Below are 25030 nucleotides of genomic sequence, written 5' to 3'. Positions count from 1 at the left end.
GGGTCAAGCATTTTTTGATTTCTGGGCCAAAAATTGTGCCGTCCAAAATCGAACATGAAAAAGCACACCTAACACTCAAATTCCACCCTGAATCTCATGGCGGTGTATATTGTTGCATTCGGCCTGATTCTGCCCGGCTCACCCAGTGAGGTTTTCCTGACCCCGGGGTCAAGCATTTTTTGATTTCTGGGCCAAAAATTGTGCCGTCCCAAAGCGAGCATCCAAAAGCACACCTAACACTCAAATTCCACCCCGAATCTCATGGCAATGTTCATTTTTGCATTCGGCCTGATTCCGCCTGGCTCACCCCGTGAGGTTTTCCTGACCCCGTGGGTCAAGCATTTTTTCATTTCTGGCCCAAAAATTGTGCCGTCCCAAATCGAGCATCCAAAAGCACACCTAACACTCTAATTACACCCCGAATCTCATGGCGGTGTTCATTTTTGCATTCGGCCTGATTCGGCCCGGCTCACCCAGTGAGGTTTTCCGGACCCCGGGATCAAGAATTTTTTGAGTTCTGGGCCAAAAATTGTGCCGTCCCAAATCGAGCATGCAAAAGCACACCTAACCCTTACATTCCACCCCAAATCTCATGGCAATGTTCATTTTTGAATTCGGCCTGATTCCGGCTGGCTCACCCCGTGAGGTTTTCCTGACCCCGGGGGTCAAGCATTTTTTTATTTCTGGGCCAAAAATTGTGCCGTCCGAAATAGAGCATGAAAAAGCACACCTGACACTTAAATTCCACCCCGAATCTCATGGCGGTGTTCATTTTTGCATTCGGCCTGATTCCGCCCACCTCACCCAGTGAGGTTTTCCTGACCCCGGGGTCAGGAATTTTTTGATTTCTGGGCCAAAAATTGTGCCGTCCAAAATCGAACATGAAAAAGCACACCTAACACTCAAATTCCACCCCGAATCTCATAGCGGTGTTCATTTTGCATTCGGCCTGATTCCGCGTGGATCACCCCGTGAGGTTTTCCTGACCCCGGGGTCAAGAATTTTTTGATTTCTGGGCCAAAAATTGTGCCGTCCCAAATCGAGCATGCAAAAGCACACCTAACACTCAAATTCCACCCAGAATCTCATGGCGGTGTTCATTTTTGCATTCGGCCTGATTCCGCCCGGCTCACCCAGTGAGGTTTTCCGGACCCCGGGATCAAGAATTTTTTGATTTCTGGGCCAAAAATTGTGCCGTCTAAAATCGAGCATGCAAAAGCACACCTAACCCTTACATTCCACCCCAAATCTCATGGCGGTGTTCATTGTTGCATTCGGCCTGATTCCGCCCGGCTCACCCCGTGAGGTTTTCCTGACCCCGGGGTCAAGAATTTTTTGAGTTCTGGGCCAAAAATTGTGCCATCCCAAATCGAGCATGCAAAAGCACACCTAAACCTTACATTCCACCCCGAATCTCAAGGCGGTGTTCATTGTTGCATTTGGCCTGATTCCGCCCGGCCCACCCCGTGAGGTTTTCCTGACCCCGGGGTCAAGATTTTTTTGAGTTCTGGGCCAAAAATTGTGCCGTCCAAAATCGAGCATCCAAAAGCACACCTAACCCTTACATTCCACCCCGAATCTCATGGCAATGTTCATTTTTGCATTCGGCCTGATTCCGCCTGGCTCACCCCGTGAGGTTTTCCTGACCCCGGGGTCAAGAATTTTTTGATTTCTCGGCCAAAAATTGTGCCGTCCCAAATCGAGCATGAAAAAGCACACCTAACCCTTACATTCCACCCCGAATCTCATGGCAATGTTCATTTTTGCATTCGGCCTGATTCCGCCTGGCTCACCCCGTGAGGTTTTCCTGACCCCGGGGTCAAGCATTTTTTCATTTCTGGGCCAAAAATTGTGCCGTCCTAAATCGAGCATGAAAAAGCACACCTAACACTCTAATTGCACCCCGAATCTCATGGCGGTGTTCATTGTTGCATTCGGCCTGATTCCGCCCGGCTCACCCCGTGAGGTTTTCCGGACCCCGGGATCAAGAATTTTTTCATTTCTGGGCCAAAAATTGTGCCGTCCCCAATCGAGCATGCAAAAGCACACCTAACCCTTACATTCCACCCCGAATCTCACGGCGGTGTTCATTGTTGCATTCGGCCTGATTCTGCTCAGCTCACCCCGTGAGGGTTTCCTGACCCCGGGGTCATGAATTTTTTGATTTATGGGCCAAAAATTGTGCCGTCCAAAATCGAGCATGAAAAAGCACACCTAACACTCAAATTCCACCCTGAATCTCATGTCGGTGTTCATTTTTGCATTCGGCCTGATTCTGCCTGGATCACCCCGTGAGGTTTTCCTGACCCCGGGGTCAAGCATTTTTTGATTTCTGGGCCAAAAATTGTGCCGTCCAAAATCGAACATGAAAAAGCACACCTAACACTCAAATTCCACCCTGAATCTCATGGCGGTGTATATTGTTGCATTCGGCCTGATTCTGCCCGGCTCACCCAGTGAGGTTTTCCTGACCCCGGGGTCAAGCATTTTTTGATTTCTGGGCCAAAAATTGTGCCGTCCCAAAGCGAGCATCCAAAAGCACACCTAACACTCAAATTCCACCCCGAATCTCATGGCAATGTTCATTTTTGCATTCGGCCTGATTCCGCCTGGCTCACCCCGTGAGGTTTTCCTGACCCCGTGGGTCAAGCATTTTTTCATTTCTGGCCCAAAAATTGTGCCGTCCCAAATCGAGCATCCAAAAGCACACCTAACACTCTAATTACACCCCGAATCTCATGGCGGTGTTCATTTTTGCATTCGGCCTGATTCGGCCCGGCTCACCCAGTGAGGTTTTCCGGACCCCGGGATCAAGAATTTTTTGAGTTCTGGGCCAAAAATTGTGCCGTCCCCAATCGAGCATGCAAAAGCACACCTAACACTCTAATTACACCCCAAATCTCATGACGGTGTTCATTGTTGCATTCGGCCTGATTCCGGGCTCACCCAGTGAGGTTTTCCTGACCCCGGGATCAAGAATTTTTTCATTTCGGGGCCAAAAATGGTGCCGTCCGAAATCGAGCATGAAAAAGCACACCTAACACTTAAATTCCACCCCGAATCTCATGGAGGTGTTCATTTTTGCATTGGGCCTAATTCTGCCTGGATCACCCCGTGAGGTTTTCCTGACCCCGGGGTCAAGAATTTTTTGATTTCTGGGCCAAAAATTGTGCCGTCCCAAATCGAGCATGCAAAAGCACACCTAACCCTTACATTCCACCCGGAATCTCATGGCGGTGTTCATTTTTGCATTCAGCCTGATTCCGCCCACCTCACCCAGTGAGGTTTTCCTGACCCCGAGGTCAATAATTTTTTGAGTTCTGGGCCGAAAATTGTGCCGTCCCAAATCGAGCATGCAAAACACACCTAACCCTTACATTCCACCCCGAATCTCATGGCGGTGTTCATTGTTGCATTTGGGCTGATTCCGCTCAGCTCAACCCGTGAGGTTTTCCTGACCCCGGGGTCAAGAATTTTTTGATTTCTGGGCCAAAAATTGTGCCGTCCAAAATCGAGCATGCAAAAGCACACCTAACCCTTACATTCCACCCCAAATCTCATGGCGGTGTTCATTGTTGCATTCGGCCTGATTCCGCTCAGCTCACCCCGTGAGGTTTTCCTGACCCTGGGGTCAAGAATTTTTTGATTTCTGGGCCAAAAATTGTGCCGTCCCAAATCGAAAATGAAAAAGCACACCTAACACTCAAATTCCAGCCCAAATCTCATGGCAGTGTTCATTTTTGCATTCGGCCTGATTCCGCCTGGATCACCCCGTGAGGTTTTCCTGACCCCGGGGTCAAGAATTTTTTGATTTCTGGGCCAAAATTTGTGCCATCCCAAATCGAGCATGCAAAAGCACACCTAACCCTTACATTCCACCCCGAATCTCATGGCGGTGTTCATTGTTGCATTCGGCCTGATTCCGCCCGGCTCAACCCGCGAGGTTTTCCTGACACCGGGGTCAAGCATTTTTTTATTTCTGGGCCAAAAATTGTGCCGTCCCAAATCGAGCATGCAAAAGCACACCTAACCCTTACATTCCACCCCAAATCTCATGGCAATGTTCATTTTTGAATTCGGCCTGATTCCGGCTGGCTCACCCCGTGAGGTTTTCCTGACCCCGGGGGTCAAGCATTTTTTTATTTCTGGGCCAAAAATTGTGCCGTCCGAAATAGAGCATGAAAAAGCAGACCTAACACTCAAATTCCACCCCAAATCTCATGGCGGTGTTCATTTTTGCATTCGGCCTGATTCCGCCTGGATCACCCCGTAAGGTTTTCCTGACCCCGGGGTCAGGAATTTTTTGATTCCTGGGCCAAAAATTGTGCCGTCCCCAATCGAGCATGCAAAAGCACACCTAACCCTTACATTCCACCCCGAATCTCACGGCGGTGTTCATTGTTGCATTCGGCCTGATTCTGCTCAGCTCACCCCGTGAGGGTTTCCTGACCCCGGGGTCATGAATTTTTTGATTTATGGGCCAAAAATTGTGCCGTCCAAAATCGAGCATGAAAAAGCACACCTAACACTCAAATTCCACCCTGAATCTCATGTCGGTGTTCATTTTTGCATTCGGCCTGATTCTGCCTGGATCACCCCGTGAGGTTTTCCTGACCCCGGGGTCAAGCATTTTTTGATTTCTGGGCCAAAAATTGTGCCGTCCAAAATCGAACATGAAAAAGCACACCTAACACTCAAATTCCACCCTGAATCTCATGGCGGTGTATATTGTTGCATTCGGCCTGATTCTGCCCGGCTCACCCAGTGAGGTTTTCCTGACCCCGGGGTCAAGCATTTTTTGATTTCTGGGCCAAAAATTGTGCCGTCCCAAAGCGAGCATCCAAAAGCACACCTAACACTCAAATTCCACCCCGAATCTCATGGCAATGTTCATTTTTGCATTCGGCCTGATTCCGCCTGGCTCACCCCGTGAGGTTTTCCTGACCCCGTGGGTCAAGCATTTTTTCATTTCTGGCCCAAAAATTGTGCCGTCCCAAATCGAGCATCCAAAAGCACACCTAACACTCTAATTACACCCCGAATCTCATGGCGGTGTTCATTTTTGCATTCGGCCTGATTCGGCCCGGCTCACCCAGTGAGGTTTTCCGGACCCCGGGATCAAGAATTTTTTGAGTTCTGGGCCAAAAATTGTGCCGTCCCCAATCGAGCATGCAAAAGCACACCTAACACTCTAATTACACCCCAAATCTCATGACGGTGTTCATTGTTGCATTCGGCCTGATTCCGGGCTCACCCAGTGAGGTTTTCCTGACCCCGGGATCAAGAATTTTTTCATTTCGGGGCCAAAAATGGTGCCGTCCGAAATCGAGCATGAAAAAGCACACCTAACACTTAAATTCCACCCCGAATCTCATGGAGGTGTTCATTTTTGCATTGGGCCTAATTCTGCCTGGATCACCCCGTGAGGTTTTCCTGACCCCGGGGTCAAGAATTTTTTGATTTCTGGGCCAAAAATTGTGCCGTCCCAAATCGAGCATGCAAAAGCACACCTAACCCTTACATTCCACCCGGAATCTCATGGCGGTGTTCATTTTTGCATTCAGCCTGATTCCGCCCACCTCACCCAGTGAGGTTTTCCTGACCCCGAGGTCAATAATTTTTTGAGTTCTGGGCCGAAAATTGTGCCGTCCCAAATCGAGCATGCAAAACACACCTAACCCTTACATTCCACCCCGAATCTCATGGCGGTGTTCATTGTTGCATTTGGGCTGATTCCGCTCAGCTCAACCCGTGAGGTTTTCCTGACCCCGGGGTCAAGAATTTTTTGATTTCTGGGCCAAAAATTGTGCCGTCCAAAATCGAGCATGCAAAAGCACACCTAACCCTTACATTCCACCCCAAATCTCATGGCGGTGTTCATTGTTGCATTCGGCCTGATTCCGCTCAGCTCACCCCGTGAGGTTTTCCTGACCCTGGGGTCAAGAATTTTTTGATTTCTGGGCCAAAAATTGTGCCGTCCCAAATCGAAAATGAAAAAGCACACCTAACACTCAAATTCCAGCCCAAATCTCATGGCGGTGTTCATTTTTGCATTCGGCCTGATTCCGCCTGGATCACCCCGTGAGGTTTTCCTGACCCCAGGGTCAAGAATTTTTTTATTTCTGGGCCAAAAATTGTGCCGTCCCAAATCGAGCATGAAAAAGCACACCTAACACTCAAATTCCAGCCCAAATCTCATGGCGGTGTTCATTGTTGCATTCGGCCTGATTCCGCCTGGATCACCCCGTGAGGTTTTCCTGACCCCGGGGTCAAGAATTTTTTGATTTCTGGGCCAAAAATTGTGCCGTCCCAAATCGAGCATGCAAAAGCACACCTAACACTCAAATTCCACGCCGAATCTCATGGCAGTGTTCATTTTTGCGTTCGGCCTGATTCCGCTCAGCTCACCCCGTGAGGTTTTCCTGACCCCGGTTAAGAATTTTTTGATTTCTGGGCCAAAAATGGTGCCGTCCGAAATCGAGCATGAAAAAGCACACCTGACACTTAAATTCCACCCCGAATCTCATGGCGGTGTTCATTTTTGCATTCGGCCTGATTCCGCCCACCTCACCCAGTGAGGTTTTCCTGACCCCGGGGTCAGGAATTTTTTGATTTCTGGGCCAAAAATTGTGCCGTCCAAAATCGAACATGAAAAAGCACACCTAACACTCAAATTCCACCCCGAATCTCATAGCGGTGTTCATTTTGCATTCGGCCTGATTCCGCGTGGATCACCCCGTGAGGTTTTCCTGACCCCGGGGTCAAGAATTTTTTGATTTCTGGGCCAAAAATTGTGCCGTCCCAAATCGAGCATGCAAAAGCACACCTAACACTCAAATTCCACCCAGAATCTCATGGCGGTGTTCATTTTTGCATTCGGCCTGATTCCGCCCGGCTCACCCAGTGAGGTTTTCCGGACCCCGGGATCAAGAATTTTTTGATTTCTGGGCCAAAAATTGTGCCGTCTAAAATCGAGCATGCAAAAGCACACCTAACCCTTACATTCCACCCCAAATCTCATGGCGGTGTTCATTGTTGCATTCGGCCTGATTCCGCCCGGCTCACCCCGTGAGGTTTTCCTGACCCCGGGGTCAAGAATTTTTTGAGTTCTGGGCCAAAAATTGTGCCATCCCAAATCGAGCATGCAAAAGCACACCTAAACCTTACATTCCACCCCGAATCTCAAGGCGGTGTTCATTGTTGCATTTGGCCTGATTCCGCCCGGCCCACCCCGTGAGGTTTTCCTGACCCCGGGGTCAAGATTTTTTTGAGTTCTGGGCCAAAAATTGTGCCGTCCAAAATCGAGCATCCAAAAGCACACCTAACCCTTACATTCCACCCCGAAACTCATGGCAATGTTCATTTTTGCATTCGGCCTGATTCCGCCTGGCTCACCCCGTGAGGTTTTCCTGACCCCGGGGTCAAGAATTTTTTGATTTCTCGGCCAAAAATTGTGCCGTCCCAAATCGAGCATGAAAAAGCACACCTAACCCTTACATTCCACCCCGAATCTCATGGCAATGTTCATTTTTGCATTCGGCCTGATTCCGCCTGGCTCACCCCGTGAGGTTTTCCTGACCCCGGGGTCAAGCATTTTTTCATTTCTGGGCCAAAAATTGTGCCGTCCTAATTCGAGCATGAAAAAGCACACCTAACACTCTAATTGCACCCCGAATCTCATGGCGGTGTTCATTGTTGCATTCGGCCTGATTCTGCCCGGCTCACCCAGTGAGGTTTTCCTGACCCCGGGGTCAAGCATTTTTTGATTTCTGGGCCAAAAATTGTGCCGTCCCAAAGCGAGCATCCAAAAGCACACCTAACACTCAAATTCCACCCCGAATCTCATGGCAATGTTCATTTTTGCATTCGGCCTGATTCCGCCGGGCTCACCCCGTGAGGTTTTCCTGACCCCGTGGGTCAAGCATTTTTTCATTTCTGGCCCAAAAATTGTGCCGTCCCAAATCGAGCATCCAAAAGCACACCTAACACTCTAATTACACCCCGAATCTCATGGCGGTGTTCATTTTTGCATTCGGCCTGATTCGGCCCGGCTCACCCAGTGAGGTTTTCCGGACCCCGGGATCAAGAATTTTTTGAGTTCTGGGCCAAAAATTGTGCCGTCCCCAATCGAGCATGCAAAAGCACACCTAACACTCTAATTACACCCCAAATCTCATGACGGTGTTCATTGTTGCATTCGGCCTGATTCCGGGCTCACCCAGTGAGGTTTTCCTGACCCCGGGATCAAGAATTTTTTCATTTCGGGGCCAAAAATTGTGCCGTCCTAAATCGAGCATGAAAAAGCACACCTAACACTCAAATTCCACCCCGAATCTCATGGCGGTGTTCATTTTTGCATTCGGCCTGATTCCCGGCTCACCCAGTGAGGTTTTCCGGACCCCGGGATCAAGAATTTTTTGATTTCTGGGCCAAAAATTGTGCCGTCTAAAATCGAGCATGCAAAAGCACACCTAACCCTTACATTCCACCCCAAATCTCATGGCGGTGTTCATTGTTGCATTCGGCCTGATTCCGCCCGGCTCACCCCGTGAGGTTTTCCTGACCCCGGGGTCAAGAATTTTTTGATATCTGGGCCAAAAATTGTGCCGTCCCCAATCGAGCATGCAAAAGCACACCTAACCCTTACATTCCACCCCGAATCTCATGGCAATGTTCATTTTTGCATTCGGCCTGATTCCGCCTGGCTCACCCCGTGAGGTTTTCCTGACCCCGGGGTCAAGCATTTTTTCATTTCTGGGCCAAAAATTGTGCCGTCCTAAATCGAGCATGAAAAAGCACACCTAACACTCTAATTGCACCCCGAATCTCATGGCGGTGTTCATTGTTGCATTCGGCCTGATTCCGCCCGGCTCACCCCGTGAGGTTTTCCGGACCCCGGGATCAAGAATTTTTTCATTTCTGGGCCAAAAATTGTGCCGTCCCCAATCGAGCATGCAAAAGCACACCTAACCCTTACATTCCACCCCGAATCTCACGGCGGTGTTCATTGTTGCATTCGGCCTGATTCTGCTCAGCTCACCCCGTGAGGGTTTCCTGACCCCGGGGTCATGAATTTTTTGATTTATGGGCCAAAAATTGTGCCGTCCAAAATCGAGCATGAAAAAGCACACCTAACACTCAAATTCCACCCTGAATCTCATGTCGGTGTTCATTTTTGCATTCGGCCTGATTCTCCCTGGATCACCCCGTGAGGTTTTCCTGACCCCGGGGTCAAGCATTTTTTGATTTCTGGGCCAAAAATTGTGCCGTCCAAAATCGAACATGAAAAAGCACACCTAACACTCAAATTCCACCCTGAATCTCATGGCGGTGTATATTGTTGCATTCGGCCTGATTCTGCCCGGCTCACCCAGTGAGGTTTTCCTGACCCCGGGGTCAAGCATTTTTTGATTTCTGGGCCAAAAATTGTGCCGTCCCAAAGCGAGCATCCAAAAGCACACCTAACACTCAAATTCCACCCCGAATCTCATGGCAATGTTCATTTTTGCATTCGGCCTGATTCCGCCTGGCTCACCCCGTGAGGTTTTCCTGACCCCGTGGGTCAAGCATTTTTTCATTTCTGGCCCAAAAATTGTGCCGTCCCAAATCGAGCATCCAAAAGCACACCTAACACTCTAATTACACCCCGAATCTCATGGCGGTGTTCATTTTTGCATTCGGCCTGATTCGGCCCGGCTCACCCAGTGAGGTTTTCCGGACCCCGGGATCAAGAATTTTTTGAGTTCTGGGCCAAAAATTGTGCCGTCCCCAATCGAGCATGCAAAAGCACACCTAACACTCTAATTACACCCCAAATCTCATGACGGTGTTCATTGTTGCATTCGGCCTGATTCCGGGCTCACCCAGTGAGGTTTTCCTGACCCCGGAATCAAGAATTTTTTCATTTCGGGGCCAAAAATTGTGCCGTCCTAAATCGAGCATGAAAAAGCACACCTAACACTCAAATTCCACCCCGAATCTCATGGCGGTGTTCATTTTTGCATTCGGCCTGATTCCCGGCTCACCCAGTGAGGTTTTCCGGACCCCGGGATCAAGAATTTTTTGATTTCTGGGCCAAAAATTGTGCCGTCTAAAATCGAGCATGCAAAAGCACACCTAACCCTTACATTCCACCCCAAATCTCATGGCGGTGTTCATTGTTGCATTCGGCCTGATTCCGCCCGGCTCACCCCGTGAGGTTTTCCTGACCCCGGGGTCAAGAATTTTTTGATTTCTGGGCCAAAAATTGTGCCGTCCCAAATCGAGCATGCAAAAGCACACCTAAACCTGACATTCCACCCCGAATCTCATGGCGGTGTTAATTGTTGCATTTGGCCTGATTCCGCCCGGCTCACCCCGTGAGGTTTTCCTGACCCCGGGGTCAAGAATTTTTTGAGTTCTGGGCCAAAAATTGTGCCGTCCAAAATCGAGCATCCAAAAGCACACCTAACCCTTACATTCCACCCCAAATCTCATGACGGTGTTCATTGTTGCATTCGGCCTGATTCCGCCCGGCTCACCCCGTGAGGTTTTCCTGACCCCGGGGTCAAGAAATTTTTGATTTCTGGGCCAAACTTGTGCCGTCAAAAATCGAGCATGAAAAAGCACACCTAACACTCAAATTCCACCCTGAATCTCATGGCGGTGTTCATTTTTGCATTCGGCCTGATTCCGCCTGGATCACCCCTTGAGGTTTTCCTGACCCCGTGGGTCAAGCATTTTTTGATTTCTGGGCCAAAAATTGTGCCGTCCCAAAGCGAGCATGAAAAAGCACACCTAACACTCAAATTCCACCCTGAATCTCATGGTGGTGTACATTGTTGCATTCGGCCTGATTCCGCTCAGCTCACCCCGTGAGGTTTTCCTGACCCCGGGGTCAAGAATTTTTTCATTTCTGGCCCAAAAATTGTGCCGTCCCAAATCGAGCATCCAAAAGCACACCTAACACTCTAATTACACCCCGAATCTCATGGCGGTGTTCATTTTTGCATTCGGCCTGATTCGGCCCGGCTCACCCAGTGAGGTTTTCCGGACCCCGGGATCAAGAATTTTTTGAGTTCTGGGCCAAAAATTGTGCCGTCCCCAATCGAGCATGCAAAAGCACACCTAACCCTTACATTCCACCCCAAATCTCATGACGGTGTTCATTGTTGCATTCGGCCTGATTCCGCCCGGCTCACCCCGTGAGGTTTTCCTGACCCCGGGGTCAAGAATTTTTTGATTTCTGGGCCAAACTTGTGCCGTCAAATTCGAGCATGAAAAAGCACACCTAACACTCAAATTCCACCCTGAATCTCATGGCGGTGTTAATTGTTGCATTCGGCCTGATTCCGCCTGGATCACCCCTTGAGGTTTTCCTGACCCCGGGGTCAAGCATTTTTTGATTTCTGGGCCAAAAATTGTGCCGTCCCAAATCGTGCATCCAAAAGCACACCTAACACTCTAATTCCACCCCGAATCTCATGGCAATGTTCATTTTTGCATTCGGCCTGATTCCGCCCGGCTCACCCAGTGAGGTTTTCCTGACCCCGGGGTCAAGCATTTTTTCATTTTGCGGCCAAATATTGTGCCGTCCTAAATCGAGCATGAAAAAGCACACCTAACCCTTACATTCCACCCCGAATCTCATGGCGGTGTTCATTGTTGCATTCGGCCTGATTCTGCTCAGCTCACCCCGTGAGGTTTTCCTGACCCCGGGGTCAAGAATTTTTTGAGTTCTGGGCCAAAAATTGTGCCGTCCCAAATCGAGTATGCAAAAGCACACCTAACCCTTACATTCCACCCCGAATCTCATGGCGGTGTTCATTGTTGCATTTGGCCTGATTCCGCCCGGCTCACCCCGTGAGGTTTTCCTGACCCCGGGGTCAAGAATTTTTTGAGTTCTGGGCCAAAAATTTTGCCGTCGAAAATCGAGCATGCAAAAGCACACCTAACCCTTACATTCCACCCCAAATCTCATGACGGTGTTCATTGTTGCATTCGGCCTGATTCCGCCTGGATCAACCTGTGAGGTTTTCCTGACCCCGGGGTCAAGAATTTTTTGATTTCTGGGCCAAAAATGGTGCCGTCCCAAATCGAGCATCCAAAAGCACACCTAACACTCAAATTCCACCCTGAATCTCATGGCAATGTTCATTGTTGCATTCGGCCTGATTCCGCCTGGATCAACCCGTGAGGTTTTCCTGACCCCGGGGTCAAGCATTTTTTCATTTCTGGGCCAAAAATTGTGCCGTCCCAAATCGAGCATCCAAAAGCACACCTAACCCTTACATTCCACCCCAAATCTCATGGCGGTGTTCATTGTTGCATTCGGCCTGATTCCGCCCGGCTCACCCAGTGAGGTTTTCCGGACCCCGGGATCAAGAATTTTTTGATTTCTGGGCCAAAAATTGTGCCGTCTAAAATCGAGCATGCAAAAGCACACCTAAACCTTATATTCCACCCCAAATCTCATGGCGGTGTTCATTGTTGCATTCGGCCTGATTCCGCCCGGCTCACCCCGTGAGGTTTTCCTGACCCCGGGGTCAAGAATTTTTTGAGTTCTGGGCCAAAAATTGTGCCGTCCCAAATCGAGCATGAAAAAGCACACCTAAACCTTACATTCCACCCCGAATCTCAAGGCGGTGTTCATTGTTGCATTTGGCCTGATTCCGCCCGGCCCACCCCGTGAGGTTTTCCTGACCCCGGGGTCAAGATTTTTTTGAGTTCTGGGCCAAAAATTGTGCCGTCCAAAATCGAGCATCCAAAAGCAGACCTAACCCTTACATTCCACCCCAAATCTCATGACGGTGTTCATTGTTGCATTCGGCCTGATTCCGCCCGGCTCACCCCGTGAGGTTTTCCTGACCCCGGGGTCAAGCATTTTTTGATTTCTGGGCCAAATATTGTGCCGTCCGAAATCGAGCATGCAAAAGCACACCTAACACTCAAATTCCACCCCGAATCTTATGGCGGTGTTCATTGTTGCATTCGGCCTGATTCTGCCCGGCTCACCCCGTGAGGTTTTCCTGACCCCGGGGTCAAGCATTTTTTCATTTCTGGGCCAAAAATTGTGCCGTCCTAAATCGAGCATGAAAAAGCACACCTAACACTCTAATTGCACCCCGAATCTCATGGCGGTGTTCATTGTTGCATTCGGCCTGATTCCGCCCGGCTCACCCCGTGAGGTTTTCCGGACCCCGGGATCAAGAATTTTTTCATTTCTGGGCCAAAAATTGTGCCGTCCGAAATCGAGCATGCAAAAGCACACCTAACCCTTACATTCCACCCCGAATCTCATGGCGGTGTTCATTGTTGCATTCGGCCTGATTCCGCCCGGCTCACCCCGTGAGGTTTTCCTGACCCCGGGGTGAAGCATTTTTTGATTTCTGGGCCAAAAATTGTGCCGTCCCAAATCGAGCATGCAAAAGCACACCTAACCCTTACATTCCACCCCGAATCTCACGGCGGTGTTCATTGTTGCATTCGGCCTGATTCTGCTCAGCTCACCCCGTGAGGTTTTCCTGACCCCGGGGTCATGAATTTTTTGATTTATGGGCCAAAAATTGTGCCGTCCAAAATCGAGCATGAAAAAGCACACCTAACACTCAAATTCCACCCTGAATCTCATGTCGGTGTTCATTTTTGCATTCGGCCTGATTCTGCCTGGATCACCCCGTGAGGTTTTCCTGACCCCGGGGTCAAGCATTTTTTGATTTCTGGGCCAAAAATTGTGCTGTCCAAAATCGAACATGAAAAAGCACACCTAACACTCAAATTCCACCCTGAATCTCATGGCGGTGTATATTGTTGCATTCGGCCTGATTCTGCCCGGCTCACCCAGTGAGGTTTTCCTGACCCCGGGGTCAAGCATTATTTCATTTCGGGGCCAAAAATTGTGCCGTCCTAAATCGAGCATGAAAAAGCACACCTAACACTCAAATTCCACCCCGAATCTCATGGCGGTGTTCATTTTTGCATTCGGCCTGATTCCCGGCTCACCCAGTGAGGTTTTCCGGACCCCGGGATCAAGAATTTTTTGATTTCTGGGCCAAAAATTGTGCCGTCTAAAATCGAGCATGCAAAAGCACACCTAACCCTTACATTCCACCCCAAATCTCATGGCGGTGTTCATTGTTGCATTCGGCCTGATTCCGCCCGGCTCACCCCGTGAGGTTTTCCTGACCCCGGGGTCAAGAATTTTTGGATTTCTGGGCCAAAAATTGTGCCGTCCCAAATCGAGCATGCAAAAGCACACCTAAACCTGACATTCCACCCCGAATCTCATGGCGGTGTTCATTGTTGCATTTGGCCTGATTCCGCCCGGCTCACCCCGTGAGGTTTTCCTGACCCCGGGGTCAAGAATTTTTTGAGTTCTGGGCCAAAAATTGTGCCGTCCAAAATCGAACATGAAAAAGCACACCTAACCCTTACATTCCACCCCAAATCTCATGGCGGTGTTCATTGTTGCATTCGGCCTGATTCTGCTCAGCTCACCCCGTGAGGTTTTCCTGACCCCGGGGTCATGAATTTTTTGATTTATGGGCCAAAAATTGTGCCGTCCAAAATCGAGCATGAAAAAGCACACCTAACACTCAAATTCCACCCTGAATCTCATGTCGGTGTTCATTTTTGCATTCGGCCTGATTCTGCCTGGATCACCCCGTGAGGTTTTCCTGACCCCGGGGTCAAGCATTTTTTGATTTCTGGGCCAAAAATTGTGCCGTCCAAAATCGAACATGAAAAAGCACACCTAACACTCAAATTCCACCCTGAATCTCATGGCGGTGTATATTGTTGCATTCGGCCTGATTCTGCCCGGCTCACCCAGTGAGGTTTTCCTGACCCCGGGGTCAAGCATTTTTTCATTTCGGGGCCAAAAATTGTGCCGTCCTAAATCGAGCATGAAAAAGCACACCTAACACTCAAATTCCACCCCGAATCTCATGGCGGTGTTCATTTTTGCATTCGGCCTGATTCCCGGCTCACCCAGTGAGGTTTTCCGGACCCCGGGATCAAGAATTTTTTGATTTCTGGGCCAAAAATTGTGCCGTCTAAAATCGAGCATGCAAAAGCACACCTAACCCTTACATTCCACCCCAAATCTCATGGCGGTGTTCATTGTTGCATTCGGCCTGATTCCGCCCGGCTCACCCCGTGAGGTTTTCCTGACCCCGGGGTCAAGAATTTTTGGATTTCTGGGCCAAAAATTGTGCCGTCCCAAATCGAGCATGCAAAAGCACACCTAAACCTGACATTCCACCCCGAATCTCATGGCGGTGTTCATTGTTGCATTTGGCCTGATTCCGCCCGGCTCACCCCGTGAGGTTTTCCTGACCCCGGGGTCAAGAATTTTTTGAGTTCTGGGCCAAAAATTGTGCCGTCCAAAATCGAGCATCCAAAAGCACACCTAACCCTTACATTCCACCCCAAATCTCATGACGGTGTTCATTGTTGCATTCGGCCTGATTCCGCCCGGCTCACCCCGTGAGGTTTTCCTGACCCCGGGGTCAAGAATTTTTTGATTTCTGGGCCAAACTTGTGCCGTCAAAAATCGAGCATGAAAAAGCACACCTAACCCTTACATTCCACCCCGAATCTCATGGCAATGTTCATTTTTGCATTCGGCCTGATTCCGCCTGGCTCATCCCGTGAGGTTTTCCTGACCCCGGGGTCAAGAATTTTTTCATTTCGGGGCCAAAAATTGTGCCGTTCTAAATCGAGCATGAAAAAGCACACCTAACACTCAAATTCCACCCCGAATCTCATGGCGGTGTTCATTTTTGCATTCGGCCTGATTCCGCCCGGCTCACCCAGTGAGGTTTTCCGGACCCCGGGATCAAGAATTTTTTGATTTCTGGGCCAAAAATTGTGCCGTCTAAAATCGAGCATGCAAAAGCACACCTAACCGTTACATTCCACCCCAAATCTCATGGCGGTGTACATTGTTGCATTCGGCCTGATTCCGCCCGGCTCACCCAGTGAGGTTTTCCTGACCCCGGGGTCAAGCATTTTTTGAGTTCTGGGCCAAAAATTGTGCCGTCCCAAATCGAGCATGGAAAAGAACACCTAAAGCTTACATTCCGCCCCGAATCTCATGGTGGTGTTCATTGTTGCATTTGGCCAGATTCCACTCAGCTCACCCCGTGAGGTTTTCCTGACCCTGGGGTCAAGCATTTTTTGAGTTCTGGGCCAAAAATTGTGCCGTCCAAAATCGAGCATCCAAAAGCACACCTAACCCTTACATTCCACCCCGAATCTCATGGCGGTGTTCATTGTTGCATTCGGCCTGATTCCGCCCGGCTCACCCCGTGAGGTTTTCCTGACCCTGGGGTCAAGCATTTTTTGAGTTCTGGGCCAAAAATTGTGCCGTCCAAAATCGAGCATCCAAAAGCACACCTAACCCTTACATTCCACCCCAAATCTCATGACGGTGTTCATTGTTGCATTCGGCCTGATTCGGCCCGGCTCACCCCGTGAGGTTTTCCTGACCCCGGGGTGAAGAATTTTTTGATATCTGGGCCAAAAATTGTGCCGTCCAAAATCGAGCATGAAAAAGCACACCTAACCCTTACATTCCACCCCGAATCTCACGGCGGTGTTCATTGTTGCATTCGGCCTGATTCTGCTCAGCTCACCCCGTGAGGTTTTCCTGACCCCGGGGTCATGAATTTTTTGATTTATGGGCCAAAAATTGTGCCGTCCAAAATCGAGCATGAAAAAGCACACCTAACACTCAAATTCCACCCTGAATCTCATGGCGGTGTATATTGTTGCATTCGGCCTGATTCTGCCCGGCTCACCCAGTGAGGTTTTCCTGACCCCGGGGTCAAGCATTTTTTCATTTCGGGGCCAAAAATTGTGCCGTCCTAAATCGAGCATGAAAAAGCACACCTAACACTCAAATTCCACCCCGAATCTCATGGCGGTGTTCATTTTTGCGTTCGGCCTGATTCCCGGCTCACCCAGTGAGGTTTTCCGGACCCCGGGATCAAGAATTTTTTGATTTCTGGGCCAAAAATTGTGCCGTCTAAAATCGAGCATGCAAAAGCACACCTAACCCTTACATTCCACCCCAAATCTCATGGCGGTGTTCATTGTTGCATTCGGCCTGATTCCGCCCGGCTCACCCCGTGAGGTTTTCCTGACCCCGGGGTCAAGAATTTTTTGATTTCTGGGCCAAACTTGTGCCGTCAAAAATCGAGCATGAAAAAGCACACCTAACACTCAAATTCCACCCTGAATCTCATGGCGGTGTTCATTTTTGCATTCGGCCTGATTCCGCCCGGCTCACCCCGTGAGGTTTTCCTGACCCCGGGGTGAAGAATTTTTTGATTTCTGGGCCAAAAATTGTGCCGTCCCAAATCGAGCATCCAAAAGCACACCTAACACTCAAATTCCACCCCGAATCTCATGGCAATGTTCATTTTTGCATTCGGCCTGATTCCGCCCGGCTCACCCAGTGAGGTTTTCCTGACCCCGGGGTCAAGAATTTTTTCATTTCGGGGCCAAAAATTGTGCCGTCCTAAATCGAGCATGAAAAAGAACACCTAACACTCAAATTCCACCCCGAATCTCATGGCGGTGTTCATTTTTGCATTCGGCCTGATTCCGCCCGGCTCACCCAGTGAGGTTTTCCGGACCCCGGGATCAAGAATTTTTTGATTTCTGGGCCAAAAATTGTGCTGTCTAAAATCGAGCATGCAAAAGCACACCTAACCCTTACATTCCACCCCAAATCTCATGGCGGTGTACATTGTTGCATTCGGCCTGATTCCGCCCGGCTCACCCAGTGAGGTTTTCCTGACCCCGGGGTCAAGCATTTTTTCATTTCGGGGCCAAAAATTGTGCCGTCCTAAATCGAGCATGAAAAAGCACACCTAACACTCAAATTCCACCCCGAATCTCATGGCGGTGTTCATTTTTGCATTCGGCCTGATTCCGCCCGGCTCACCCAGTGAGGTTTTCCGGACCCCGGGATCAAGAATTTTTTGATTTCTGGGCCAAAAATTGTGCCGTCTAAAATCGAGCATGCAAAAGCACACCTAACCCTTACATTCCACCCCAAATCTCATGGCGGTGTTCATTGTTGCATTCGGCCTGATTCCGCCCGGCTCACCCCGTGAGGTTTTCCTGACCCCGGGGTCAAGAATTTTTTGAGTTCTGGGCCAAAAATTGTGCCGTCCCAAATCGAGCATGGAAAAGAACACCTAAAGCTTACATTCCGCCCCGAATCTCATGGTGGTGTTCATTGTTGCATTTGGCCAGATTCCACTCAGCTCACCCCGTGAGGTTTTCCTGACCCTGGGGTCAAGCATTTTTTGAGTTCTGGGCCAAAAATTGTGCCGTCCCAAATCGAGCATCCAAAAGCACACCTAACACTCAAATTCCACCCCGAATCTCATGGCAATGTTCATTTTTGCATTCGGCCTGATTCTGCCCGGCTCACCCAGTGAGGTTTTCCTGACCCCGGGGTCAAGCATTTTTTCATTTCGGGGCCAAAAATTGTGCCGTCCTAAATCGAGCATGAAAAAGCACACCTAACACTCAAATTCCACCCCGAATCTCATGGCGGTGTTCATTTTTGCATTCGGCCTGATTCCCGGCTCACCCAGTGAGGTTTTCCGGACCCCGGGATCAAGAATTTTTTGATTTCTGGGCCAAAAATTGTGCCGTCTAAAATCGAGCATGCAAAAGCACACCTAACCCTTACATTCCACCCCAAATCTCATGGCGGTGTTCATTGTTGCATTCGGCCTGATTCCGCCCGGCTCACCCCGTGAGGTTTTCCTGACCCCGGGGTCAAGAATTTTTGGATTTCTGGGCCAAAAATTGTGCCGTCCCAAATCGAGCATGCAAAAGCACACCTAAACCTGACATTCCACCCCGAATCTCATGGCGGTGTTCATTGTTGCATTTGGCTTGATTCCGCCCGGCTCACCCCGTGAGGTTTTCCTGACCCCGGGGTCAAGAATTTTTTGAGTTCTGGGCCAAAAATTGTGCCGTCCAAAATCGAACATGAAAAAGCACACCTAACCCTTACATTCCACCCCAAATCTCATGGCGGTGTTCATTGTTGCATTCGGCCTGATTCTGCTCAGCTCACCCCGTGAGGTTTTCCTGACCCCGGGGTCATGAATTTTTTGATTTATGGGCCAAAAATTGTGCCGTCCAAAATCGAGCATGAAAAAGCACACCTAACACTCAAATTCCACCCTGAATCTCATGTCGGTGTTCATTTTTGCATTCGGCCTGATTCTGCCTGGATCACCCCGTGAGGTTTTCCTGACCCCGGGGTCAAGCATTTTTTGATTTCTGGGCCAAAAATTGTGCCGTCCAAAATCGAACATGAAAAAGCACACCTAACACTCAAATTCCACCCTGAATCTCATGGCGGTGTATATTGTTCCATTCGGCCTGATTCTGCCCGGCTCACCCAGTGAGGTTTTCCTGACCCCGGGGTCAAGCATTTTTTCATTTCGGGGCCAAAAATTGTGCCGTCCTAAATCGAGCATGAAAAAGCACACCTAACACTCAAATTCCACCCCGAATCTCATGGCGGTGTTCATTTTTGCATTCGGCCTGATTCCCGGCTCACCCAGTGAGGTTTTCCGGACCCCGGGATCAAGAATTTTTTGATTTCTGGGCCAAAAATTGTGCCGTCTAAAATCGAGCATGCAAAAGCACACCTAACCCTTACATTCCACCCCAAATCTCATGGCGGTGTTCATTGTTGCATTCGGCCTGATTCCGCCCGGCTCACCCCGTGAGGTTTTCCTGACCCCGGGGTCAAGAATTTTTGGATTTCTGGGCCAAAAATTGTGCCGTCCCAAATCGAGCATGCAAAAGCACACCTAAACCTGACATTCCACCCCGAATCTCATGGCGGTGTTCATTGTTGCATTTGGCCTGATTCCGCCCGGCTCACCCCGTGAGGTTTTCCTGACCCCGGGGTCAAGAATTTTTTGAGTTCTGGGCCAAAAATTGTGCCGTCCAAAATCGAGCATCCAAAAGCACACCTAACCCTTACATTCCACCCCAAATCTCATGACGGTGTTCATTGTTGCATTCGGCCTGATTCCGCCCGGCTCACCCCGTGAGGTTTTCCTGACCCCGGGGTCAAGAATTTTTTGATTTCTGGGCCAAACTTGTGCCGTCAAAAATCGAGCATGAAAAAGCACACCTAACCCTTACATTCCACCCCGAATCTCATGGCAATGTTCATTTTTGCATTCGGCCTGATTCCGCCTGGCTCACCCCGTGAGGTTTTCCTGACCCCGGGGTCAAGAATTTTTTCATTTCGGGGCCAAAAATTGTGCCGTTCTAAATCGAGCATGAAAAAGCACATCTAACACTCAAATTCCACCCCGAATCTCATGGCGGTGTTCATTTTTGCATTCGGCCTGATTCCGCCCGGCTCACCCAGTGAGGTTTTCCGGACCCCGGGATCAAGAATTTTTTGATTTCTGGGCCAAAAATTGTGCCGTCTAAAATCGAGCATGCAAAAGCACACCTAACCGTTACATTCCACCCCAAATCTCATGGCGGTGTACATTGTTGCATTCGGCCTGATTCCGCCCGGCTCACCCAGTGAGGTTTTCCTGACCCCGGGGTCAAGCATTTTTTGAGTTCTGGGCCAAAAATTGTGCCGTCCCAAATCGAGCATGGAAAAGAACACCTAAAGCTTACATTCCGCCCCGAATCTCATGGTGGTGTTCATTGTTGCATTTGGCCAGATTCCACTCAGCTCACCCCGTGAGGTTTTCCTGACCCTGGGGTCAAGCATTTTTTGAGTTCTGGGCCAAAAATTGTGCCGTCCAAAATCGAGGATCCAAAAGCACACCTAACCCTTACATTCCACCCCGAATCTCATGGCGGTGTTCATTGTTGCATTCGGCCTGATTCCGCCCGGCTCACCCCGTGAGGTTTTCCTGACCCTGGGGTCAAGCATTTTTTGAGTTCTGGGCCAAAAATTGTGCCGTCCAAAATCGAGCATCCAAAAGCACACCTAACCCTTACATTCCACCCCAAATCTCATGACGGTGTTCATTGTTGCATTCGGCCTGATTCGGCCCGGCTCACCCCGTGAGGTTTTCCTGACCCCGGGGTGAAGAATTTTTTGATATCTGGGCCAAAAATTGTGCCGTCCAAAATCGAGCATGAAAAAGCACACCTAACCCTTACATTCCACCCCGAATCTCACGGCGGTGTTCATTGTTGCATTCGGCCTGATTCTGCTCAGCTCACCCCGTGAGGTTTTCCTGACCCCGGGGTCATGAATTTTTTGATTTATGGGCCAAAAATTGTGCCGTCCAAAATCGAGCATGAAAAAGCACACCTAACACTCAAATTCCACCCTGAATCTCATGGCGGTGTATATTGTTGCATTCGGCCTGATTCTGCCCGGCTCACCCAGTGAGGTTTTCCTGACCCCGGGGTCAAGCATTTTTTCATTTCGGGGCCAAAAATTGTGCCGTCCTAAATCGAGCATGAAAAAGCACACCTAACACTCAAATTCCACCCCGAATCTCATGGCGGTGTTCATTTTTGCGTTCGGCCTGATTCCCGGCTCACCCAGTGAGGTTTTCCGGACCCCGGGATCAAGAATTTTTTGATTTCTGGGCCAAAAATTGTGCCGTCTAAAATCGAGCATGCAAAAGCACACCTAACCCTTACATTCCACCCCAAATCTCATGGCGGTGTTCATTGTTGCATTCGGCCTGATTCCGCCCGGCTCACCCCGTGAGGTTTTCCTGACCCCGGGGTCAAGAATTTTTTGATTTCTGGGCCAAACTTGTGCCGTCAAAAATCGAGCATGAAAAAGCACACCTAACACTCAAATTCCACCCTGAATCTCATGGCGGTGTTCATTTTTGCATTCGGCCTGATTCCGCCCGGCTCACCCCGTGAGGTTTTCCTGACCCCGGGGTGAAGAATTTTTTGATTTCTGGGCCAAAAATTGTGCCGTCCCAAATCGAGCATCCAAAAGCACACCTAACACTCAAATTCCACCCCGAATCTCATGGCAATGTTCATTTTTGCATTCGGCCTGATTCCGCCCGGCTCACCCAGTGAGGTTTTCCTGACCCCGGGGTCAAGAATTTTTTCATTTCGGGGCCAAAAATTGTGCCGTCCTAAATCGAGCATGAAAAAGAACACCTAACACTCAAATTCCACCCCGAATCTCATGGCGGTGTTCATTTTTGCATTCGGCCTGATTCCGCCCGGCTCACCCAGTGAGGTTTTCCGGACCCCGGGATCAAGAATTTTTTGATTTCTGGGCCAAAAATTGTGCTGTCTAAAATCGAGCATGCAAAAGCACACCTAACCCTTACATTCCACCCCAAATCTCATGGCGGTGTACATTGTTGCATTCGGCCTGATTCCGCCCGGCTCACCCAGTGAGGTTTTCCTGACCCCGGGGTCAAGCATTTTTTCATTTCGGGGCCAAAAATTGTGCCGTCCTAAATCGAGCATGAAAAAGCACACCTAACACTCAAATTCCACCCCGAATCTCATGGCGGTGTTCATTTTTGCATTCGGCCTGATTCCGCCCGGCTCACCCAGTGAGGTTTTCCGGACCCCGGGATCAAGAATTTTTTGATTTCTGGGCCAAAAATTGTGCCGTCTAAAATCGAGCATGCAAAAGCACACCTAACCCTTACATTCCACCCCAAATCTCATGGCGGTGTTCATTGTTGCATTCGGCCTGATTCCGCCCGGCTCACCCCGTGAGGTTTTCCTGACCCCGGGGTCAAGAATTTTTTGAGTTCTGGGCCAAAAATTGTGCCGTCCCAAATCGAGCATGGAAAAGAACACCTAAAGCTTACATTCCGCCCCGAATCTCATGGTGGTGTTCATTGTTGCATTTGGCCAGATTCCACTCAGCTCACCCCGTGAGGTTTTCCTGACCCTGGGGTCAAGCATTTTTTGAGTTCTGGGCCAAAAATTGTGCCGTCCCAAATCGAGCATCCAAAAGCACACCTAACACTCAAATTCCACCCCGAATCTCATGGCAATGTTCATTTTTGCATTCGGCCTGATTCTGCCCGGCTCACCCAGTGAGGTTTTCCTGACCCCGGGGTCAAGCATTTTTTCATTTCGGGGCCAAAAATTGTGCCGTCCTAAATCGAGCATGTAAAAGCACACCTAACACTCAAATTCCACCCCGAATCTCATGGCGGTGTTCATTTTTGCATTCGGCCTGATTCCCGGCTCACCCAGTGAGGTTTTCCGGACCCCGGGATCAAGAATTTTTTGATTTCTGGGCCAAAAATTGTGCCGTCTAAAATCGAGCATGCAAAAGCACACCTAACCCTTACATTCCACCCCAAATCCCATGGCGGTGTTCATTGTTGCATTCGGCCTGATTCCGCCCGGCTCACCCCGTGAGGTTTTCCTGACCCCGGGGTCAAGAATTTTTTGATTTCTGGGCCAAAAATTGTGCCGTCCCAAATCGAGCATCCAAAAGCACACCTAACCCTTACATTCCACCCCAAATCTCATGACGGTGTTCATTGTTGCATTCGGCCTGATTCCGCCCGGCTCACCCCGTGAGGTTTTCCTGACCCCGGGGTCAAGCATTTTTTGATTTCTGGGCCAAACTTGTGCCGTCAAAAATCGAGCATGAAAAAGCACACCTAACCCTTACATTCCACCCCGAATCTCATGGCAATGTTCATTTTTGCATTCGGCCTGATTCCGCCTGGCTCACCCCGTGAGGTTTTCCTGACCCCGGGGTCAAGCATTTTTTGATTTCTGGGCCAAAAATTGTGCCGTCCCAAATCGAGCATCCAAAAGCACACCTAACACTCAAATTCCACCCCGAATCTCATGGCGGTGTTCATTTTTGCATTCGGCCTGATTCCACCCGGCTCACCCAGTGAGGTTTTCCGGACCCCGGGATCAAGAATTTTTTGATTTCTGGGCCAAAAATTGTGCCGTCTAAAATCGAGCATGCAAAAGCACACCTAACCCTTACATTCCACCCCAAATCTCATGGCGGTGTTCATTGTTGCATTCGGCCTGATTCCGCCCGGCTCACTCCGTGAGGTTTTCCTGACCCCGGGGTCAAGAATTTTTTGAGTTCTGGGCCAAAAATTGTGCCGTCCCAATTCGAGCATGGAAAAGAACACCTAAAGCTTACATTCCGCCCCGAATCTCATGGCGGTGTTCATTGTTGCATTTGGCCAGATTCCACTCAGCTCACCCCGTGAGGTTTTCCTGACCCTGGGGTCAAGCATTTTTTGAGTTCTGGGCCAAAAATTGTGCCGTCCAAAATCGAGCATCCAAAAGCACACCTAACCCTTACATTCCACCCCGAATCTCATGGCGGTGTTCATTGTTGCATTCGGCCTGATTCCGCCCGGCTCACCCCGTGAGGTTTTCCTGACCCTGGGGTCAAGCATTTTTTGAGTTCTGGGCCAAAAATTGTGCCGTCCAAAATCGAGCATCCAAAAGCACACCTAACCCTTACATTCCACCCCAAATCTCATGACGGTGTTCATTGTTGCATTCGGCCTGATTCCGCCCGGCTCACCCCGTGAGGTTTTCCTGACCCCGGGGTGAAGAATTTTTTGATTTCTGGGCCAAAAATTGTGCCGTCCCAAATCGAGCATCCAAAAGCACAACTAACACTCAAATTACACCCCGAATCTCATGGCAATGTTCATTGTTGCATTCGGCCTGATTCCGCCCGACTCACCCATTGAGGTTTTCCTGACCCCGGGGTCAAGCATTTTTTCATTTCTGTGCCAAAAATTGAGCCGTCCTAAATCGAGCATGCAAAAGCACACCTAACCCTTACATTCCACCCCAAATCTCATGGCGGTGTTCATTGTTGCATTCGGCCTGATTCCGCCCGGCTCACCCAGTGAGGTTTTCCTGACCCCGGGGTCAAGAATTTTTTGAGTTCTGGGCCAAAAATTGTGCCGTCCCAAATCGAGCATGCAAAAGCACACCTAACCCTTACATTCCACCCCGAATGTCACGGCGGTGCTCATTGTTGCATTCGGCCTGATTCCGCCCGGCTCACCCAGTGAGGTTTTCCTGA

This window comes from Candoia aspera, chromosome 8 (assembly GCF_035149785.1).
Source record: "Candoia aspera isolate rCanAsp1 chromosome 8, rCanAsp1.hap2, whole genome shotgun sequence".
NCBI lineage: Eukaryota > Metazoa > Chordata > Lepidosauria > Squamata > Boidae > Candoia > Candoia aspera.
Note: the sequence above shows the minus strand (reverse complement) of the source record.